Below are 24445 nucleotides of genomic sequence, written 5' to 3' on the forward strand. Positions count from 1 at the left end.
GAGCATGAATTGTCAAAGATGATTGCATCTTTCTGTTTCAAATCTAGAGGCAAGGCTTTAGTGGTTTTAATCTAGCAATTCTACTAGGAAGTCTTGTTTTATCCACAACTTTATTGATCTTTTTGAGTGCTTGTAGGACTGTGTTTTTCTCTTCGACAACCTTGCTTTCCTGTACCTTGGTCATAAGCTGCGGTGTAGGTGCTGCTGTACTGCATTGCTGTAGACCTTCTTGAATTATTCCCTCATTGCCCTTGCTTGTCATTTCTGAAACTGTCTTCTCCAGGGAAGCAATGCGGAGCTTTGCATTGAGGTCACGCTGCAGGAAATAAATCTGCTCGTATAGATGGAGTTTACTATGGAATCTATGGTAAGGTCAAGGCATAGGGAGAAGGCGTTGGGCGTAGGAGGGCTTCTGGCTGACTGGGGTCATCACAAAAAGCATTGTTTTTGGGAACTCCTTCTGGTGGCTTGTGCTAAGAAACCTTTTGCTAGAGCTAACCCCCAAGCTAGGCTAAGGGTCTGGCCGAGCTTGGGATGGTTTAGCTCTTGCTGGTAAACGACCCGAGGTAGAGGCGGCTAGGGTTCTCGCGGGGCAGTGGTGACGGCTTCTGCTAGGGTTTGTGTCGGTGACCTCCTTGTCGACCCTTTGCTTTGGCGACGAACCTCTTTGTGACCTGCTTGACAAAAACGGGCTAAGAGGGGGGAAAACGGGCCAAACGGGGTGGATGAAAATAAAAGCGGGCTGAGAGCGGGGATGTGAGAAAGGGAGGCTGAGCTGGGGGGGAGAGAAAGAAGAAAAGAAAGATATATTAACGTCCGCGGGAGGCCTCGCAGGCCTATTAGACAAAGTACGGAATCAAGTAGCTCATACAGACCACTGTGGGCCGGGGCAAAGGGCTCACTAAGGCCCTTGCTGAGTACTAAGATGCTATACTAGTACAAAATAGAATAGCAAAGTAAAAATGCAAAATGAGAGTGACATGAAGATATCAAGTGCTCAGAGCTAGAGTCCCAAGTGCGTGGACCAGCCCTACATATCCAGGCTCCATGATGGCTCTCTAATGAGATGCAAAGAGCTCATGTATCTGCATCTGTCATGATGTCTCCCGTGGTGGTGGAGGACGTGGTCTCCTTGATCTTTGGAACCGATGGGCTATGTCAAGAGTGATGCCTTGCCTCGGTCGATCTCCCCTAAGGAGAGCTGAGATAGGTCGAACCTCGATCGTGTGTGCTCTGGTCGTCTGTCGCACCATGTACGGTCTCTGTGCCCCTCGTCTGGTAGTGCTGTGTCGGCTACCTCCGCTCATGAATATATATCTCATGCTGACTAGCTCCTCCTCCTCTGTCCCAGCCGTGGGGCCGAGTCAAATGCATAGAAATCTGTGACCTGTCTTTGCGCTCGGTCTACCTCAGTACCCTGTGGTGTGGTGGTCCCATCCTCCTGCTCTCTGATATGTCGTAGTAGTATCTCCCTATGTCGTCGCATCTCCATCAAGTAGAGCCCAATGAAGACCTGGTCTTGGAAGTGGATCAGTCGTGAGAGTGGGCCAAAGCTGTATCCCTCCTGAAAAGGGCAGTGGTAGCACCCTTGGATCTCATAGTAGGCTGGGCAGACACACAGAAAGTGCTCCTCTGTCTCGACCGTCCCCATCGTGCACAACCTGCAAGTCCGTTGCTCTCTGGGTATGCGTGCAGCTCTCCCTGTCTCGATCCTCAACTGATGGGATGAGACCCGCATCTGTTGGATGGCAATCCTCTGTGCGTGGGAGACTCCTCTGTCCTCCAGATACTGAGGTCTGATGATGAGCCCGTCTTCCGATACTCTCAGAAAGTGGTCATAGTAGAGCTGGGTCTTGGTTGGGAACTCCTGGTCCCCCCCCAAGTGCGAGATGTGTGGAGCTAGAGGAGATCTAACCGTATGATGCGGTTAATCTCATCTCGTGGGATCGACTCGGGCGGTGCATCCATGCTATACTGAAACGGGGGAAGCCGATCCATCTGAATCCCATGACTAGTGAACCATGCGGTGATGCGTGCAAACCATGCTCTACTTGTCCCTCTCTCAAATAGTTGTATGGAGGACTCTAGTGCCAGTCTCGGAAGTCTCTCACGAGGTAGGTCCCAAACTCTGTGGAGGAAAGTCACTGTCTGAAAGATGGCATCAACTTGGAGAGGGGTCATGGTAAACTCTAGAGGCCTGTACTATCTGACGGAGGACCGAGGGCTTACTCTGAATCATCCTGGAACCCATAATCACCTGCAGCCGCTCGAATCTCTTCCACTCTGCTGCTGAAATATCACACCCCCAAAACGGTGCTGCATACATGGTGGTCGGCCTCACTAGAGTGTGGAAAAGGCAACACTTCGTCGGTGGATCCCGGAAGCGCACCTGGAAACACTGTCGCTCTAGTCGGGCCAAGGCACCATGCCTTCGTGTGAGTCTTGCTCTTGGTGGGTCATCGTGAAAACTGGCCCTGTGAAAACTGCACTCAAGTATGTGTAGGCCTGCACAATCTCCACTGGTTGACTTTGGTATGTAAAGCTATGTCGGTGAAGCACTGTGTAGGGGGTGTTGAAGATCATGACCTTGGTCTTCCCAAGGTTAACCATCAGGTCTCTCTCTCTCTCTGCAGAACACCTCTAGGCAATCTAGATGTCTTTGCAGTCCCTTTGCCGAAGATGATAGGACTCTGTCATCCGCATATAGTAGAATTTGTATCATCAAGTCCGCTAGTGGTGCTCCCTTGCCTCCTAGGCAGTCTATGAAAGATGTAATTTGATCAATGTAGAGTCCGAAGAGAGTCGGTGAGAGAGGGCACCCCTGCTTTACTCCGATCGTGCCCTCAATCTAGTCTCATAGGCCTCCTGGGGCATGAACTCTCCCTCTAACGGACTCGTATAGATTCACCACTCCCGATATTAGAACCTCTGGAATCTGCATATCCTGTAGTCTCTTGATCATGCGGGATTGCAGGAGATTGTCGAAGGCCTTCCGAAAGTCTACAAAACAAGCGTAGACTTTATGGCGTCTCGTCCTCGCCTCCTCAATGATAGCCCTCAAGGTGAAGATGTGGTTTAGAGTGGAGTGCTGTCTCTGAAAGCCTGCTTGCCCTAGAGCACGCTGCCCATGTGCCTCTGTATGACTGTTGATCTCCCTCTTCTGTATCGATCCATAGATCTTGGCCAGCGTTTACATAAGGCATGGTTGAACATCTGTGCTAGTACCAAGACCTCTTGTCTATGATCAAAGTGCTCAGTCCGTAGTTCCTCATGGTCCTGTGCTCTCCGGTTATGAAGCTGGCTGAGTGCAGCCTGCACATTCTGTGCAGTGAACAAGTGGCAAGTGGTAGGCCGGGGCATAGTGGACATATCAGGTGGTGCTTGCATCGGGACATCATAAAGAGAGCATGCATAAGTGTGCCAAACACTTGGGTCTGTGATGGGTATAGGTGGCTTCCCCTCCAATAGAAGCCCCCATCCAATGGTGGGATCCCCCCCTCGAAATGAACTGATCACCTCGTCCATTCTATGGATGAGGAAGGCTTGCCGCTTATGACGTGTTAGTTGCTGTGAAATCTGCTGTGCCTTGGGTGATGTCAAGTGGCCAAGGGATAGCTCGCGGGTGAGGTGAGCTCTCATTTCTCTGCACTCATCATCATACCAGGGATTCTGTGACATCTTCCCTAGTGAGGCACGTGCAGATCGAGTCGTGGGGAAAGACCTGATGGTTGCATCCCTGACTACCGTGGAAAGGGTGTCTGAGGCGTCGGCGAGGTCTACAACATCTCGAAGTAGTAGGGCTGGAAGTCCCTTCGCCAAGTTGCTCACACACACACTTTTTTTTTTTTGTGGGAAGAAATCTTTTATTGCTGTATAATAATTACATTCATAGTTACTTCGAAAGTGAAGTAACTACTACTCAACTGAAAATCTCAGTATAAGCTGTATATACATCCTGATCAATCAAACGAGTCTTAACGCAATCATAGAATGCTTCTTGTAGAGATTGCTTGAAAAAAACAAATGATGAAAATAGGGGATCACCAAAGACTCTATGATTTCTGTCCATCCATAGAGTCCACAGTGCCCAGTAGCGTACCCATACAAAAAATAGGTCAAAACCCTGTCTAGCTGGATGAAAACCAAACAACCAGAAAAACCTGCCAAAAGTAACAGTGGGAAATCTCTCTCGAAGCCTCTGTCGGATGAGAGCGATGAAATCACAAGTGTGTGGACAGTGCCAGAAGATGCGAAGCACAGATTCAGCATAGTGTAGACATCTGTGGCAAACAGCGGGAGCAATATGTCTATGTGCGAGTAACTGGCCAGATGGAAAAATGCCAAGTAGGACTCGCCAAAGGAAAAGCTGTTGCCGAAGAGGGACTTTATAATGCCAAAGGAGACGCAGTCGCTTTCTCCACCACTTTAGTGGGCGATCCATAGCCAAACAGAATTTGCTCTGTCAGAAATCCAGGGCGGAAATAATAACACTTTATACGAAGATGACATTGTGATATGTGAGAGCTTCAAAGGACGGGTTGAAGAGGAAGAAGAATGTAAAATCCAATCCTCAAGCCTATTCTGAAGTTCCAAACGAGGTACCGGCAAGAACTGTTGAAGTGTTGCCGAAATCCGATGCCATAAAGGACGATAATGAGCTCCCAAACCGTATTTGCTAGCAGCCATAGAAAAGGATAAAAGAGTGCCATCATCCTGAAGTACATCCGCCACAGAAGAAATGCCTTTGAAAGAGAGAAAATAAGAACGTCTGGGTTCTTGTATGGCCAAAGAAGGGTGGAATACTTTAGATCAATAAATATTCTCAGCCCTCAAAGAATTTCCCGACAAAGAATCCCGGCCATTCCATTCCAACTGGGATAAAATATGTTTCCAATCAAGAAGCAGACGAGAGACAAAAGCGCAGCCTCTGATCTTGCCTTGGATAGAGCCAAATAGAAAATCCCACTGGGTAGGCTGCCGATGCCCAAAAGCAGAAGTATCAATATGTAATAAAAGAGAGCGGATCATGAAAGCCCAAGGCTGATCTCCTTGCATAAACTGCAACATCATTTTCCCTCTGTGAGCAAGTAGATGCATTTGGATATTGAGAATGTTCAGACCCCCGTGCATCTATGGAGAGCAGAGACGATGCATAGAGAGTAATCTGAGACTTTTCTTGCCACTTTTTGAACACCAAAAAATTTCCATGATAGCAGAGATAAAGGAAACCAGATCTGCCTTAGTGAACATGATGAGAGGCAGATAAAATTGTATGTATGCTATCAAAATGGATTGTGTTATTCGCAAACGAACATGTAATGGCCAAGTTGCAAGCTTCCAATATTCAAGTTTTGCCCTCAACTTTGTGAGCACCCAATCAGTTTGTTGAGAACGGGTGAGTCCCCAACCTAGAGGATAGCCAAGATGTCGAATCAATTGAGAAATGGGAACAATTTCCCCAGGCCACAAAAGACTATGCCATTCATGAGCATGCAACGGCAACAATTTTGATTTTTGAAAATTGACCCAAAGACCAGCAGCCAATCCATATGTAGAAAGAGCCTGCATGATCATGGATAGATCACTCCGAGTATTTTTTGGGGTAAAGAAAGAATCATCAGCATATGCTTGAGCGATCATGCTACGGCTGTCAGGAATCTCCAAGCCGTGCAACTGGCCAGTGTCCAAAAGGTGGTCCAGATATTGAAGCATTGGATGAGTGGCTATGGAAAAAAGTAAAGCACTTAGGGGACATCCTTGCCGAACAGAACATGATGCACACAAATAGAAGCAAGCTGTGACCGTGAGGTAGTCCATGAACCATCAGGCAAAAGCACCCTGCAAATTTCTGTTTTTAATCTCCTCTGATGCAAGCTTTTGAAAAATTGTTTGGAAGAGCATCCTTTATTTGTAAAGGCTCTTTGTCTTGCTCTAGTCTCCCATTTAGCCAGTTTCCTGTGATCATTGAGTTGAAGACAATGTCTAGCTTGGCATCTTTAAAAAATGAGCGTGAATTGATCTCTCCATGTAATCAAACATGTCCATACTTTCTTGAATGTCACATCCGATTGTTGGGCGTTGATGATGTCAATGGGGATGTCATAGTAGCTAGTTCCTGCTATGCGTGATGGAGTTTATGGTTTTCAACCTTATGAGTGACTATCGTGAGATTGAAACTGCACCATGTTGTGTTTTTAGAGGATGAGTTTGGGCATGTTCCTGGACTGATCTAGGTTCATGCTTCTACCGTATTAGCGGACATGCAAATTTCACCTTGTGAAGTTTTCGTCCATGTTGCGGCCTGCTGGTTTTGCGATAATTCTTACAATCTTAATTGGTGCATTGCCCTATCAGCTAGATTTAGATGCTCGTTTGGGAGAGACTTAAATGAAATGGTTTAGTCTTCACAAGCAGTTGTAGCTTGAATGAAGAGATTTTGGACTAGCTTTTGATTCTCCTTTAGTGCTAGCCTTCGTCATGGCTGAGTTTGCCCTTCACCTCTGGAGTGTTGACAAAACTCAGTACGAAGACTTAGGCTAACACTCCCCTCACGCAGTAAACAAAGAGATAGCCCATGAACTGAAATCCAACATAAAGAAATACTCCTGCCCTTGTGAGAAGGAGGGTGACCAAAATTGAGACAGGTGTACAAAATTCTTAGGATGTATTGTTTGCTCATGCAGGGACAACAAACGAAGATGACTGAGTTCGGTGAGGTCGTGACAAGTGAATTTGGCCTGAGCAATAGTTTCCCTCAGAGTCTTCATGTAAGACTTGCCATAACCTCTAATCACAACTTGCATTTTGGAAACAAAAGAATCCCATGCATTATCAATATCAATATGGCTGTGAGAAGAAAGAGAATGAGATGCTCCTGGATTCATCTAGGTATATATTGTTCACGATCAGATGTCACCTTTGTGGCAATCTATCATCTAGCACATCATAAAAGGATAACCTCAACCACAGAGATGCATGATCTGAATGCACAAAGGCATAGTCAATCCACATTTTGCATGTAACATCACCATTTTGTTGCGGAGCTACACTATACCATCGATCCAAACGTGCCTGATAAGAAGAAAGGGCATTATGTTGGAAGGTGTATCCGGGTGACAAAGGCTGCAATTCCTTCCAAAGATCAACCAAATCAAGATGCATCAGTAATTGAGACCATGGATGCCTTTCAGGGGTTAACATATGAGTATGTCCAGAGGTATTGTCACCCTGTTGCGGAGCATTATTGAAATCCCCACATATAAAGGCATGATATCTCCATGGATATGGTTGCATGGCATCCCAAATTGCAATTCTTTCTCGAGAGGATTGAGGTGCATAGACAGAAGCAAATTCAAACCTCTCTCCTTGAATGATGCATTGAAGAATAAGCCATCTGCCTTGATTGTCATTTAAAGCAAAAACTGGCTGAAGCTCATGTTTGATCAGAAAGACTACCCGTGAGAAAGAGTGCTCCCCAGCATAGAAAATATCATAGCCACAGTAGTGACCTGTCTTTCCTGCATAGACATGTTGGTTGTGTTCTTGTAATGCCACTATGTTAGGCTGAAATCTATTTATATACAGCCACACAGATTTCCATTTCCTACTGTCACACATCCCTTGGAGATTAAGTGTAAAACATTTGATATGAGCAGTCATATTTATAGATATTTATAGTAAAATAACAGCTATGTACAACAGCAACTTTCATGATGTCAGCCCTGCATTTCTATCTCAGGGTCAAGGCCTCTTCCCTGAGAAGAAATATCCACCTGAGGAGTAGACAGCAAAGCAGCAACCTCTTCTTTAGGGAAGAGTAGTCTGCTAGCTGTCACTGTAGCCCATGTGATCCCAATTCCTGTATTGACCTGTGGGGAGTTTCCACTAGAAGACGCGCCATTCCAAGTGCGAGGGGGTGGAAGTCTTCGAGCAGAAATAACTTTTCTTGGACTTTGCCATCCATCAATTGGAGGTTTCGGTCCTTTTGTTGAGGGTTGAATAGCAAGAGGTGAATGTGAAGAAACATTCCCATTTGAAACCACTGGAGCTTTGCCTTTATCCTGAGTTCCAAAAAACTATCTACTACCTTTGTTTTTATTTCCAATAGAGGTAGGAGCATCCTTAGTAGGCATTTGAATAGGCAAAGTAGCAGGAGGCATTTTATGCTGATTCATTGGACACTGCGAAGCCATGTGTCCAACTTTTTTGCAGTCAAAGCAATCCCCTGCAAATAATCCCTATTTCAATTTATAAACAGCACTTCCCATGTCAACATTGTTCACCGTGACTGAATAAGACTCTGGTGTGGGATTATCAGTATCCCAAAGAATGCAAAATCGATTCAAGTTGCCATTAGGCCGTGGTGGGCAAACCACTTTGCCTAAAGTCACTGCAAGTTTAGGCAAGAGTGAAGCCATGCATTGCGGGAAGTCTACAACTTCAACCCAGACCGGACATCGGTGTCGGATCAAAGCCTTAAAATCCCTTGTGGGAGACGATGGCAATACGTGCACCATTTGCTGCCCAAAAAAGAGGGGCGAATGTTCCAAAAGCATTTGCCTGTGAATCTCATCTACCATAATGACCTCAAAAACACCCCTGGCTGCATAGTGTACCTTGCGAACAAACGAGCCAGCCAGTGTGCGGGTCAACCAGTTGCCTACCTCTGCAGCAGGTGGCATCCGACCTAGGAAAAATAAAATAACTGCATTTTTGGCATATTCTCGAACTGGATCCACAATTTCATCCACTTCAACCATGAGGCCAACTGATGGAACCGAGTCTTTCCACTCTTTCCTTGTGTTTGCAAATCCTTCATGCATGACATCATAGACCAGTTGTGCCTCAACAGAATCATGTACTGGGTCATGCTGACCCTCAGCCTGCTTTTGCTTCTTGCAATGAACTGAGCAATCCTTTTGAAAAGTTTTTTCATAGGAATATTTAGCCATATCTTTGGAAGAAGGTGGAACCCAGAAAGGAGGTACTTGTAAAGTGATAGTAGAGAAAAAAACAGTCCCAAAAAAAAGCCCATAGAGAAGAGAAAATAAGTGTATTTGTAAGGAGAAAAAGGGGAAAGAGAGATGTAGAGGTCGAGAGAAGATAAAAAACAGTTTTATAGAGGAAAAGGAGAGAAAGAACCAGTAAAAATTCCCAGATGAACTATATTTCAGAGAAAGAGGGAAGATTTTGGCGATGGAAAAGGTGCACCGGACCCAGAGACCCAAGAGGAGAGAAACGGGAGCAAAGAGCCTTCAAAATCAGTGTATAGATGCAGTCCGCAAGCAAAACCCTGTATAAAATCGATCCAGGAGCCGGAGATGAACTGGCAGCAGCAACTTGTATCAGGCGAAACAGTCCGTACAGGCCGTACACCTGTACGGAATCTGTACGGGGCTGTGGCGGGCTGTACAGCAGATAGTAGATGCTCCAAATCACCGTATTTTGAGCTCTGATACAGCACAACAGGAAGCTGAGGCTCACGGGCTGGTTGCAGGAGGGTCTAGAGCTGTTGGGGAAGGCTAGAGCTCTCTCTTCCACCTCTCTCACACATACTCACTTGTTCTCACACACACACTTTTTTTTTTGGTGGGAAGAAATCTTTTATTGCTGTAGAATAATTACATTCATAGTTACTTCAAAAAACGAAGTAGCTACTACTCAACTGAAGATCTCAGTATAAGTTGTATATACATCCTGATCAATCAAACGAGTCTGAAGACAATCATCAAATGATTGTTGCAGGGATCGTTTGAAAAAAAGAAAAGATGAAAATAGTGGATCACCAAAGACTCTATGATTTCTGTCCATCCATAAAGTCCATAGGGTCCAATAGCGCACCCATACAAAAAATAAATCAAATCCCTGTCTCTGTGGATGAAAGCCAAACAACCAGAAAAATCTGCCAAAAGTAACAGTAGGAAATCGCTGTCAAAGCCTCTGTCTGATGAGAGCAATGAGATCAGAAGTGTTTGGACAAGACCAAAAGATATGAAACACTGATTCAGTAGAGTGCTGACATCGGTGACAAACAGCTGAAGCAATATGTCTGTGTGCGAGTAACTGTCCGGATGGAAAAATGCCAAGAAGAACTCGCCATAGGAAAAGCTGTTGTCGTAGAGGGACTTTGTAATGCCAAAGGAGACGCAGCCTTTTTCTCCACCACTTCATTGGGCGATCCATATGCCAAACAGTATTTGCTTTGTGGGAAATCCAAGGCGGAGGTAATAACACTTTATACCGTGATGACACTGTGATATGTGAGAGCTTCAGAGGACGGGCATATAAGGAAGGAGAGCGTAAGATCCAATCCTCAAGCCGATTCTGAAGTTCCAAATGGGGTACCGGCAAGTAAGGTTGGAGCATTGCTGAAATTCGATGCCATAAAGGACGATAATGAGCTCCCAAGCCATATTTGCGAGCAGCCATAGAAAAAGATAAGATTGTGCCATCATCTTGAAGTACATCCGCCACAGATGAAATGCCCTTGAAGGAGAGAAAATAAGAACGTCGGGGTTCTTGTATGGCCAAAGGGGGTGGAAAACTTTAGACCAAAAAATATTCTCTACGCTCAAAGAGTTGCCCGAGAGAGAGTCCCTGCCATGCCATTCCAAATGGGATAGAATATGTTTCCAATCAAGAAGCAGACGAGAGACAAAAGGGCATCCTCTGATCTTGCCTTGGATAGAGCCAAATAAAAAATCCCACTGAGTAAGCTGCCAATGCCCAAAGGCAGATGTATGAAGATGTAATAAGAGAGAGCGGATCATGAAAGCCCAAGGCTGATCACCTTGCATAAACTGTATCATCATTTTCCCTCTGTGAGGAAGTAAATGCATTTGAATATCGAGAATGTTCAGACCTCCGTGCATCTTGGGAGAACAGAGACGATGCATAGAGAGTAATCTGAGACTTTTCTTGCCATGTTTTGAACGCCAGAAAATTTCCATGATAGTTGACATAAATGAAACCAGATCTGCCTTAGTGAACATAGTGAGAGGCAGATAAAATTGTATGTATGCTATGAAAATGGATTGTGTGATTCGGAGGCGAACATGTAATGGCCAAGTTGCAAGCTTCCAATATTCAAGTTTTGCCCTTAGCTTTGCTAGCACCCAATCAGTTTGTTGTGAGCGGGTGAGTCCCCAGCCTAGAGGATAACCAAGATGTCGAATAAAATGAGAAGCGGGGACAATTTCCCCAGGCCACAGAAGGTTGTGCCATTCCTGTGCATGTAATGGCAGCAATTTTGATTTCTGAAAATTTACCCGAAGGCCAGCAGCCAAACCATATGTGGAAAGAGCATGCATAATCATGGACAAATCAGCCCGAGTATTTTTTGGAGTAAAGAATGAATCATCAGCATATGCCTGAGCAATCATGCTGCGACTACCAAGAATCTCCAAACCGTGCAACTGATCAGTGTCCAAAAGGTGATCCAAATATTGAAGCAGTGGATGGGTGGCTATGGCAAAAAGTAAAGCACTCAGGGGACATCCTTGCGTGACAGAGCAAGCAAGAGTCCAGGATGGGGAAATATCTCGTGAGTATACAGGCAGCTTCACTATCTTGATATAGCCAAGTGATGAGCTGCTGCATTTTTGTGCCAAAACCCAATGCTTGCATAGTCGATGAAATAAAATCCCACTGAACAGTATCAAAGGCTTTGGCAATATCAATTTGCAGTAACAAAACATCCTGCTGTGTATATTTAGCATATTCAATTCCAATGTAGGCATTAGCAATGTTATCGGTGATGTGCCTGCGCGGGACAAAGCCATATTGAGTAGGATGCAACCCATCATGTAAAATCCCCTTTAGCCGATCGCCAATCATTTTGGTGGTGACTTTGTAAATTACGGGCATAAGAGTGATAGGTCTCCAATCTGCCAAAGACTCACAAATTTGTTTTTTGGAAAGGAGCTTAACAAGACCTCTCTTCCATGTGTCCGGCATTTTCTGATTTTGCCACGCAGCATTCACCATATATAGCAATGAATGCTTCAAAATAGGCCAGTAGGCTAGAAAAAACTCTACTGTTAAACCATCCCATCCAGGGGATTTCCATCTGCCACATGAGTTGATCGCATCTGACAGTTCCCTCTCAGTAAAAGGTTCCTCCAATTCCAAAGCTTTAGGAGGGGAAATGATAGGAGAAACATGTTGCAACAGTAAATTTCGTGCAAGCAAAATCTGTTGCGAGAGAGGAGCTGCAGAGCCAAATTGTTGAGAGAAATGATGCACACAAAAGGAAGCAAGCTGTGACCGTGAGGTAGTCCATGATCCATCGGGCATAAGCACTCTGCAAATTTCTGTTTTGATTCTCCTCTGATGTAAACTTTTGAAATATTCTTTGGAAGAGCAACCTTTATCTGTAAAGGCTCTTTGTCTTGCTCTAGTCTCCCATTTTGCCAGTTTCCTGTGATCATTTAGTTTAAGACAATGTCTGGCCTGGCATAGTGTTGTTTGCTCATGCAAGGACAACGAACGATGATGACTGAGTTCAGTGAGGTCTTGACAAGTAGATTTGGCCTGAGCAATGGTTTCCCTCAGAGTCTTCATGTAAGACTTGCCATAAACTCTAATCACCACTTGTATTTTAGAGATAAAAGTATCCCAGGCACCATCAACATTGAGATGGCTGCTAGAGGAAAGACAATGAGCTGCTTCAGTAACCATTGCCTTGAAATCAGCATGTTGCAAATAACTATTGTTTATGATGAGATGTCTCCTGTGTGGCAATCTATCATCTGGCATGTTATGAAAAGATAACCGTAACCATAGTGGTGGATGGTCTGAATGCACAAAGGCATAGTCAATCCACATTTTGCATGTGAACTCCCCATTTTGTTGGGGAGCAACACTATACCATTGATCCAGACGTGCCTGATAGGCTGAAAGAGCATTATGTTGAAAAGTGTAGCCCGGTGACAAAGGCTGCAATTCCTTCCAAAGGTCAACCAGATCCAGATGCAGAAGTAATTGAGACCATGCATGCCTTTCAGGAGATAACATATGATCATGTCTGGAGGTGTTGTCTCCCTGTTGTGGAGCATTATTGAAATCCCCACATATGTAGGCATGATATCTCCACGGATATTGTTGCATGGCATCCCAAATTGCAGTTCTTTCTCTAGAGGACTGAGGTGCATAAATTGAAGCAAATTCAAACACCTCTCCTCTAATAAGGCATTGGAGAACAAGCCATCTGCCTTTGTTGTCATTTAATGCAATGGCTGGTTGAAGCTCATGTTTGATCAGAAGGACAACCCCTGAGAAAGAGTGCTCCTCAGGATAAAAAATATCATATCCACAGTAGTGTCCTGTCTTGCCTGCATACATATGTTGGTTGTGTTCTTGTAATGCCACTATGTCAGGCTGAAATCTGTTGATGTACAGCCACACAGATTTCCATTTCCTACTGTCACACATGCCCTGGACATTGAGTGTAAAACATTTGATGTGAGCAGTCATATATACAGGTATTTATAGTAATGTAACAACTATGTACAGCCTCAAAATTTATGAGGTCAGCCTTGCATTACTATCTCAGGGTCGAGACCTCGTGCCTGAGAAGAAGTAGCCGCCTGAGAAGTAGACAGCAAAGCAGCAACCTCTTCTTCAGGGAAGAGTGTTCTGCTGGCTGTTACTGCAGCCCATGTAATCCCAATTCCTGTATTTATCTCTAGCGTATTCCCGCTAGAAGAGGCACCAGTCCAAGTGCGGGGGGGGGTGGAATTCTTCTAGCAGAAATAACTTTTCTTGGACTCTGCCAGCCATCAGTTGAAGGTTGGTGTCCTTTGGTCGAGGATTGAATAACAGGAGGTGAATGTGATGTGAGATTTCCATTGGGAGCCACTGGAGCTTTGCCTTTATCCTGACTCCCAGCAGGCTGTCTACTGCTTTTATTTTTGTTGGCTACTGGAGTAGGAACATCTTTAGTAGGCATGGAAACTGACAAAGTGGCACGAGGCATTTTATGTAGATTCATTGGACACTGTGAAGCCATGTGTCCAAACTTTTTGCATTCAAAACAGGCCCCTGCAAATAAACCCCATTTGAGTTTATAAAAAGCACTTCCCATGTTCACATTATTCACCGTGACTGAATAAGAGTCCGGTGTGGGATCATCAGTATCCCAGAGAATGCAAAATCTGTTTGAGTTGCCATTTGGCCGTGGTGGGCAAACCACTTTACCTAAAGATGCTGCAATTTTAGGCAAAAGCGAGGCCATACATTGGGAGAAATCAACAACTTCAACCCAAACCGGGCATCTGTGTCGGATTAAAGCCTGAAAGTCCCTTGTGGGAGACCATGGCAAGACATGCACCATTTGCTGCCCAAAAAAAAGAGGTGAGTGTTCCAAAAGCATTTGTCAGTGGATCTCATCCACCATGATAACCTCAAAAAAGCCCCTGGCCGCATAGTGTACCTTACGAACAAAAGAGCCAGCCAATGTGCGTGTCAGCCAGTTGCCTATTTCTGCAGCAGGTGGCATCCGGCTTGGAAAAAATAAAATGACTGCATTCTTGGCATATTCTCTGACCGGATCCACAATTTCATCGACCTCAACCATGAGGCCAACTGAAGGAACCGAGTCTTTCCACTCTTTTCTAGTATCTGCAAATCCTTCATGCATTATATCATATACCAGTTGAGCCTCAAGAGTCTCATGTATCAGGTCATGCTGACCCTCAACCTGCTTTTGTTTCTTGCAGGGAGCCGAGCGCTTCTTTTGAAACGTTTTTTCATATGAATACTCTACCATGACTTTGTAAAAAGGGGAGCTTGAAAATGAAGTACCTGTAAAAGGGTAGTGAAAGCCAAAAAAACCAGTCCCAAAGAAGTATTCACAGGAGGTCCACCAGAAAGGATAAGAAGAGTATAATGGGGAAGAAGATAGCAGATGGGAATGTAAGATTTTGGCTGGAACACAAGATGTTTAGAGAAGACAGCTGTAAACTACTCGGTGCTTTCTATCAATTCAGACAACGGATTTTGCAGAGGCATTTGAATGAGATGATTGCGAGTTGCCAAACACATATACTTGAACTTAAGAGTTTGCAATTAAGCTGGAATTAAGACTTATACAGCTTAAACACAAAGTGACATCATTGGAAAATGCAATATGATTGAGGGGCCAAGACGGCCCCCCCCCTTATCCAGGCTCACTTTATTCTTGATACAAGACCAAGGTGCAATGCACCTTCCAAACTGATGAACTCAGTGAAAACCTAGGACCTAGATACAAGACTCAAGAGCATATGTACAAGGTAGACAACAAAAAAGAGGACTCCAAGCTCAGGTTTCAACTCTTGGCTTGCCCAATCCACAAGGAAGAAGCCTGCAACAATCACCACTTACATCCAACATTAGAGACAAGCACTAGTTTCTAGAAAGATAGTAGAAACAACATGAAATAGTGCTGTAAATGAGATAAACTTGACAATACAGGCTCCCTTCGTGACTTGACCCTTTTGTAGATGAAGTCCTTGATGCCTCTGAAGCTACCTTGGGTGAGGAGAGTGTATTAATGGGGCTGGAATGAGAACAACTTAGAAAAACAGCCCGTAGGCTAGAGAGAGAAATCTTTTATGGAGTGATAGCTGTAGAGAGAGAGTGCCAATGCTGATCCCAAGGGGGTAGATGTAAGAGAGGAGCTGCTGCTGTTCCAGAGGTGCACAGAAAGGCAGATTTCTGCAAGGGAAATGGGCTGGAACAGTAGAGAGAGAAATTCTGCAGTAGAGAGAGAAAGACTGCAGCAGGAGAGAGAAAGGGGCTGTGGCTGCTCCAGGCTAGGTGAAGGAGAGAGGATGCTGCTGCTGTTCCAGAAGAGCTGAGAGGGGGCAGATTTCTGGAGAGGAGGGGCTGGAACTGTAGAGAGAGAATGTGCTGTTGTAGAGAGAGAAAGTGCTGCTGAGGTGAAAGAATGGCCTGGGGAGAAGCTGGCTGCACCCAAGGAGCTGGAGAGGTTTTGCTGCATCATGCAAAAGGAGGGAGAAGAAAAGTGACGAAATTTTCATGTGTGGAATGAAGGGGAGAGGCCTTCTTATATAGGCTCAGCCCCCCCCTAGGCCTAGAGTGGAAGGTGGACACTTGTCCCAGATTTTTGGTGGGCTGCAGTCCCAAAGAGGACAGCCCACAACCTGCCCCAAATCTACCAGATTTGGGGCCAAACACTTGGCCTGCATGCCCTGCCACTTGCCATGCATGCTGCCACATGTGTGGGACAGGTGGACTGACCTGCCAGCTCAGATTCCATGTGGCAGTCTGCCACGTGTCAGCTGCCACGTCACTCCCAAAAACCCTAAAATTTTAAAGTTGTCAGAATTTAATTCTGATCGCACCCACGGGTTCCTAACAGCTTAGACTATCTATTGACGTACTCTAAGGTCATAATTGAGCCATACTGAGCTCATTTGTTTGTCGTCTTATCTTGTATCTCCATTACTCTTGGCATGCTGCCAGGCCCACACCCAAAGCTCAGGGAACATTCTCTTGAATGGTTCCTAGGTTGGTATGCAATCTGTGCATTTGATTGGTCCCATGTTTGGGTACTCAGGTGGGGTGTGGTTCCTAGATGTTCCTCTCAAAGAGAGGCCATCACTCTTGTGGGTCACTAATGCCCATAACCCCAAGCAAGGGGGTCCACCCTCAAATGCTAGACCTAGTCCCCATTGTCCGTAACTGAACAGTAGGAAAACATTTCATTTCTTGATAAGCATACTATTGAAAAACAAAAAGAAATAGTACCAAGCAAGTGGGTACATATTGAAGCAGGATGACATTTCCTCCGTCTTTCATTCGGTTGTCCGCAACTGAAATGCTTCCTCATAAGCATCCAGGATTTCAGGACACTCCTGAAATGTAGCTCTGTCCACCCATTGGGCATCGGTGGATGGGAGTCCTCTGAACTTCAAAAGGTACATTTTGCGAGTCGTGCCTCGACGTCCCGTAGTGAAGTTATGCAAAATAATTTGCTCTGGGATCAACAAGATCTCAGTGTCTTCTACTTCAGGTGCATCGTCCAGTGTGGGCTCTTGAGGTGGTTCCCCAATGAAGGGTTTGACCAAGCTTACGTGGAAGACATTGTGGATCTTCCATTGCTCTGGAAGTCTCAATCACTGTACGGAAAACGCCGTACAGGGAGTACGGGTAGCCGTACTGGTGGTACGGGATGCTGCAGAAAGCTTCGACGATGGTTGGAAGACTCCTCAGCTCTTCTCGACGCTCTCCAACGTACGACTCCACACACACACCTCTCAACACACACACACACACACACACACACACACACACACACTCATTGAGTTTGTTCCCGAATGATTATCAGGAGCCCATTTGACTTTAGAAAGCACTTGTTTCGAGTCCAGTATCAGAGCAGTAGAGAAAGGGCATCCAGGAATCTTCCCTACAAATCTGCCAATGACAACCTCCCAATGATCAGTAGTCCAATGGCCATAAGCATTTGTCCTCATGTTGACACACATGGATGGTATCATACAAGTCCATGGCTGTTTTTGACGGAAAAAGGTATGGAGCATAGTGGCCTTCCTTGCAAGTACATGATATCTGATATTTAGAACATTAAGTCCTCCATGCATCCTAGGGGAGCACACCATTTCCATCTTCAGCAGTCTCAATGCTTTCATAGCAGTTTTTGTCTTCCATAACAGCTCCATAGCTTGAGACATAAAAGCTGAGATATCTCTAGAGGACCAATGTAGTAAAGGCAAGAAGAACTGAACATAACACATTACAATAGACTGGACTATTCTGAGCCTGACATGAAGTGGCCAAGTAGAAATTTTCCAATATTCCAATTTATGTTGAAGTCTTTGGAAGATCCATTTTAGCTGCTACTTCCTGGTGATATGCCATCCTATAGGATATCCCAAATGCCTGACTACATCTTTGGAATGCACTATCTGACCAGGCCAGAGAATAGAATGCCAGCCACATTGTTTCAGGGGAAGCAATCCCGCTGCTAATCCATACAATGATCACACACACACTTTTTTTTTTGGGTAAAATCCAGTGTATTTATATTCTCATAAATTTACAAGATGGGAAGTCTCCCACACACTAACATTAGACTCCAAAAGAGAGCCCAATGGAAGAACTCAAAAACAGGTAGAGAACACTTCAAGGCTAGTGGCATCCAAGTCCCTTGCAGCAAGACTGTCATGTAAGGATTGCTTGAGGGACATTCTGAAGAAAATATATGCCTGAGGAAACTGTTGACCCATCCTAGAATGCAGTCTCTGTGTCTAGATGGTCCATAGTACCCAAAAGCGAGTCCAGTGAAAGAAAAGGAGAAATGGAGACATCTGAGATGAGAGGCATCCAAACATCCAGAAGAGTTTCCCAAATCTGATAGAGGGAAACCGAAGCCGCAGCAAATGAGAAACATGAATGATCAATATGCGAGAGTGTAGGCAAGACCATAATAGGTGAGGAACTGTCTCGCAGTGATGAGAGCAACGGGGGCAGGAAGGGGAAGCAATGCGGCGTGCTGCCAATTTCACCCCAATGGAAAAGGCTCCTACTATACATCTCCAAAAGAAAAGCCTCTGTTTCAATGGCAATTTGGCTTTCCAGATTTTCATGAGTCGTGATTGCCACCAAGATAAAGGCCTATCCAAATTCCAAAGAGTGTTGGCATGCTTGTCAATCCATGGCGGTGGAAGAAGAAATCTGTAGACCTTCGAGGAGGTCAGATTGTGCATTGAGAGCGTATGGATGGCAGGAGGTAAGGAAGTCAAATTCCAGTCCATTAATCTGTCTTGTGCAAACAGTGGAGGAACCGGAACAAATGGCTGCAACATAGTTGAAAGTATTCTCCAAATGGTCCTATGATGCAGACCCAAGGAGAATGTCCTGCAAGCTTGTGGAAATGAAAGCATACAACCTTGTTGATCCACAACATCACCAACAAATCTTATGCCCAATTTCATGAGATTGTATGCTTTAATAGGTGCTTGTAAAGCGAGAGGCAATTCAAACACCTTGCTCCAACGGATGCTTTCCAAGCGAAAAGAATTGCCATGATGAGAGGAAGCACCTGTCCATTTTGCATATGAGAGAATTTTCTTCCAATCATGAATAAAAGCAGTAGAAACAGGGCAACCAGGAATTTTCCCCTGAAAGGTAGTCATAACTGCTTCCCAGTGATCTGTAATCCAATGCCCATATGCATGGGACGCCATGTTTCCACACATAGCTGCTAACATAATAGCCCATGGTTGTTTTTGCTGAAAAAAATCAGCAATCATAGTGCTCTTTCTTGCCAACATATGAACCTGGAGATTGAGAATATTCAGCCCCCCATGAGTCTTGGGTGAACAAATAGACTGCATAGGTAGTAGTCGCAAAGCCTTTTTATGAGATTTGCTTTTCCAAAATATCTCCATAGCCTGGGACATATAGGAAGCCAAATGCTTGAAAGACCAAGGAAGAAGAGGCAAATAAGATTGCACATATGCCATAATGATAGACTGTACTATCCGAAGTTGAACATGTAGAGGCCAAGTGGACAAATGCCAGTATTCCAGCTTCTTGTTGATCTTTTGAAGCACCCATTTGAGCTGTTGTTGCGGGGTAATATTCCAGCCAATGGGGTAGCCTAGATGCCTGACAATAGTATGGGAAGAGATAATGTGGCCTGGCCAGAGAAGTGCATGCCAATCAGCTTCTTTCAAAGCTAGAAGTTTTGATTTCTGAAAATTGATATGCAGTCCAGCAGCTATGCCAAAGTCATTCAGTGTATGCATCAAGTGAGAAAGGTCACTTTGAGAATTCCTGGGCATAAAGTATGAATCATCAGCATATGCCTGTGCAAGAAATGACTGCCCCTGGAATTTGCAAGCCATGAAGCTGTCCTGTATCTGCAAGATAGTCCATATGCAACAGTAACGGATGGGTAGCAATGGCATACAGTAAGGAACTAAGAGGGCAACCCTGTCTCACTGAGCGGGTCATAGTCCAGGTTCTTGACAACCCACCACCAAGCAAGCACTGCGCCGTGGCCTGAGAATAAAGCCAGTAGATGATATGGACGAGCCGAGGGCCAAATCCCAATTTATGCATAGTCTGAGAGATAAAATCCCAATGGACAGTATCAGATGCTTTCACAATGTCTACTTGCAGAATGAGAACATCTTGTTTAGAATATTTGGCATACTCAATCGCAAGCAAGGCATTGGAGATATTGTCAGTGGTCTGCCTTCTGGGGACAAACCCATACTGCCTGGGATGAAGTCCTGCTTGCAAAAAGAAGCGAACCCTGAGGGCAATCATTTTAGCAATGAGTTTGTAAATGACAGGCATGAGAGATATAGGCCGCCAATCAGCCATCGTCTCACACAAGCTTTTTTTGGGAATCAATTTTACTAGGCCATGTTTCCAGGATGGAGGAAGAGATTGTTCTGCCCAAGCATGATTGATCATTAGAAGGAGAGTGTTCTTGAGATCACCCAAAATGCACGGAAAAATTCAACAGTCAATCCATCCTAACCAGGAGAGCTGCTTTTGCGTAGATGACTCAAGGCATCATCCAGTTCACTAAGCATAAAAGGCTGCTCCAATGCATGGGCCTGTTCCCGAGATAATATGGGCTGGACATGCATAAGAAATTGAGACCTAGCTGCATTTACTTGCGTCAAATGATCAGGCTGAAGAGAAAGGAGATGTTGGAAATGACTAGAACATTGCAATTCCAATTCTGATTTGGAAGTGGTCCAGGTGCCATCATCTTTCTTGATCCTGCAAATATCCTCCTTTCGCCTATCTGCATGGAGACTTTTAAAAAAGGCTTTGGAGGAGCAGCCCTTATCCAAAAGGGGTTTCATGTGAGCTCGGATTTGCCACTTCTTTAATTTGCGAAGATCATTTTGGTGGATGATATGAACCGCATAAGCACAAGAATCCTGTTCAGAAGAGGTAAGCTGCCTATGAGAACTGATTGCATCCATTTGCTGCTTGTGAGATTGAGCCCATTTTAGCTTAAGCCTGAGGTTTCCCATGTAACTCCGTCCATAGTCTTGAATAACAGCCTGTAAGCGATGAGCAAGACTGATCCAAGCAAAATCCATATCCTCCTGAGCATGTAAGAGGAGGGGACGGACAGCCACTCTCACCATGTTCTGAAATTGTTGATGAAGCAAATAAGCACTATTAACATGGAGCAGGCGACGACCAAAAAAAGGCATATCATGTGTCAGACGTGCTATTGATAATGTCAAGCATACTGGAAAATGATCAGATAGCAAGAGGGAGTGATCAACCCATAATGTACATGTAAAATCAGCATACTGCTGAGCATGCAGCAAATACCATCTGTCAAGTCGAGCCCAGTAATGAGTAAAGGCATTGTGATGATATGTACACACACACATGCAGAACTGGACCCTTCATTTCTTGCCAAAAGGCTTCAAAAAATTCAACCGTCAGACCATCCCAGCCAGGGGATTTATGTTTACCCAAATGCTTAAGGGCTTCCTCCAGTTCATCATCTGAAAAAGACATTTCCAGCATTAAGGCTTTTTGCGAGGAGACAATGGGAGAAACAAGCTCAGTAAATCTGTTACGAGCCAATGCAACCTGAGGTGCAGAAGAAGAAGGCTGAGAATACAGGAGCTGAAAGTGATCCAGACATTGTTTTTCAAGCTGAGAGAGAGATTGGGTCCAGAGACCATCTGATTTCCTTACCCTCATGATAGATTGGCTTTGCCTATGTGCATGTAAGTTCCGGAAAAAAGATTTAGAGGAACAGCCCTTATCTAGCATGGGTTTAACTCTGGCCCTAATCTGCCATTTAGACAGCTTGCGTTTGTCATTGGCATCAATTATAGAGGAGGCACAAGATAATAAATGCTGTTCAGAATCAGATAGAGATCTTTGATGACTAATCTGTACAAGATACTGCTTGTATGATTTTGCCCACTGGATATGCTGTCTAGTTTCTGCCAAGTACCATCTTCCATATTCCTTGATGACATTTTGAATACGATTTATGAAAGAGATCCAAGCAAATTCCAGATCCTCCTGAGCATGGGATAGCAATGGCCTGCAAGCCAGTCTGATCATATGCTGAAATTTTTCATGAGAAAGATAGAATTGATTAACCTGTAAATTTCTGACTGAGGAGAGCTGCAAATCATCCAGAGGCATACCAAAAGAAAGGGTGAGCCAAAGTGGAGTGTGATCAGATAGTTGTTGTGAATAATCAGTCCACATCTGACATGTATATTCATCATATTGCTGAGCATGAATGAGATAAAATCTATCAAGCCTGGCCCAATAATCTGTGAAAGCATTATGATGATATGTAAATCCCATCACTGAAGGATGAGTTGCTGTCCATAAATCTGCAAATCGAAGTGATGATGTCATGTGTTCCCATTGCTGGATTTCAGAGGGCAGCATATGTGAATTATGCGTGGTATTGTCCTTCCAGTGAGGAGAATTGTTGAAATCCCCACAAAGTAGAGCATTAGAGGACCAAGGATATTGCTTTATGGAATTCCACATTTGAGCTCTGGAAGCTGAATTTTGAGAGGCATACAAAGATCCTATTTCAAAAATCTCTCCATTGATCATACATTGAATAATCATCCATCTTCCACCTAGATCATTATGTGCTATCAAGGGTTGCAGATCATGTCTGGCTAAAATGCACAGCCCAGAGAATTGTTTCGATCCTGAATAGAATATATCATATCCTGAAAAAAACCCATGCTGTCCAGCAAAAAAATGCTGATTATGCTCTTGGAGACATACAACATCCGGATGAGTTGTATTTATATAATGCCAGAGAAGCCTCCATTTATTCTGGTTGCAGAGGCCCTGTATATTATAGGAAAAGCATTTAAGAGAAACACTCATGAAAATATATACAAGATAATGTTCGGTCTTCCAAAAGAGCGGGAGGCCTCAAGCCTCTGCCATTGCCACAGGGTCTTGCTGACCCTCAGCTTCCAATTCCCTGATAATATCCTCTTCTTCACAAAGGGGAAGACCCTTCTTGACTGCATTGACCCAAGCCTTTGTGATGGGGCTGCTTAAAGAGGTAGAAGATTGACCTGGAGAAGGAGCAGAGGCATCCCAATTACGAGATTGGAGAGGTCTTTGTTTGAGAGGCACCGTCTTCTTTGCAGTCTGCCAACCCTCATGAGAAGGTGAAATATTTTCTCCTAACTTGCTTTTACCTTTATCCTTATTTTGAGCTGAATTGGCCTGACTCCCTGTATGAACTGAAGGCTTTGGTCCTTTAGCTTCAATCTTTTCCACATATGTCTTCTGACCTCCTTTATTAGATGGCAAAGGAATAGCAGCTGGAGGAGGTGGATGAAGGATAGAAGGACATTCCGAAGCAAGATGCCCAAATTTGTGACAAGAAAAACAAGCTCCAGCAAAAATGCCCCATTTTAAGGTGAAATATTTCTTGCCCAAATTAACACCCTCAATCTCAACTGCAATAGAAGAAGGGGTCGGTCTATCAGTATCCCATAATATGCAAAAACGATTTTTATTACCTGTTGGACGAGGGGGACAGATCACTTGCCCCAATGTCATAGCTAACCCTGGAAGCTCTGTTCTCATATAATCTGGAAAATCAACCACTTCAACCCATACAGGGCAGTGATGCTTGATGAGGTTCTGATAGTCCTTATTAGGGGACCAGGGCATGATATGCACCATCTGGCGACCAAAAAATAACGGAGACATTTCCAGCATCTTTTGTTTTGTCAAAGCATCCAAAAGATGAACTTCATAAAATCCTCGGGAGGCAAAATAGACTCCTTCTACAAAGCATCCACCTAGGAGAGAATTCACCCATTGTCCCACATCATTAGCAGAGGGAATTTTGCCTGGGAAAAAGATGATAACTGCAGTTTGAGAGAGCTTCTTCAAAGGTTGCACAAGAGATGGCAGCTTCATTTTGTAAGTGAGTTCCGGAGCAGGTTGAATCCATTCCCTTCTGCTTTGTTGAAAATCATCATTCAGCATATCAAACACATAAGAAGCATCTTCAGAAGAAGGAGCTATGGGAGAAGAGGCTTCCCTTGATTGTCTTTTGGGTTCAGGAGAGAGGGCTCTCTTGACATAGTACTTATTCGCTTCTGCCATGGAGGCTAAGGGATTTAACAGATATCAAACAAGGAGATTCGGATAGGAACGAAGAAAGGCTCGCAGGCTGTACGGACGCTAAGATGAAGCACTGTACGGTCAGATTGGGGAAATACAGGAAAGGACTGGGAAAATGTACGGAATCACCGACGGGCTGTACGGGACAAAGGATAGTCTGTACAGAAGAGTTGAAGGGCTGTACGGAATAAATAAAGGGGGGAAAACACGAACGGAATGTAAGGGCTTTGGGAAGGAAGACTGCAGGTAAGAAATGACGAGCAGGGTCAAACGGAGCAGCGATGGAAAGGTAAGCAAC

General features: G+C 44.6%; 1 protein-coding gene and 1 pseudogene across 2 annotated transcripts in view; one reads left to right on the plus strand and one right to left on the minus strand.

Annotated features, from left to right (window-relative positions):
* Window positions 1-24445, plus strand: part of LOC147885741 (callose synthase 9-like) — a 273087-nt gene that overhangs the window by 101284 nt on the left and 147358 nt on the right. The gene's annotated exons all lie outside the window — the stretch shown is intronic.
* Window positions 44-24029, minus strand: LOC147885742 (uncharacterized; annotated as a pseudogene).

The sequence above is a fragment of the Dipteris shenzhenensis genome, chromosome 25 (genome assembly GCF_047967505.1).
Source record: "Dipteris shenzhenensis isolate YYH24624 ecotype China chromosome 25, Dip_SZ_1.0, whole genome shotgun sequence".
NCBI lineage: Eukaryota > Viridiplantae > Streptophyta > Polypodiopsida > Gleicheniales > Dipteridaceae > Dipteris > Dipteris shenzhenensis.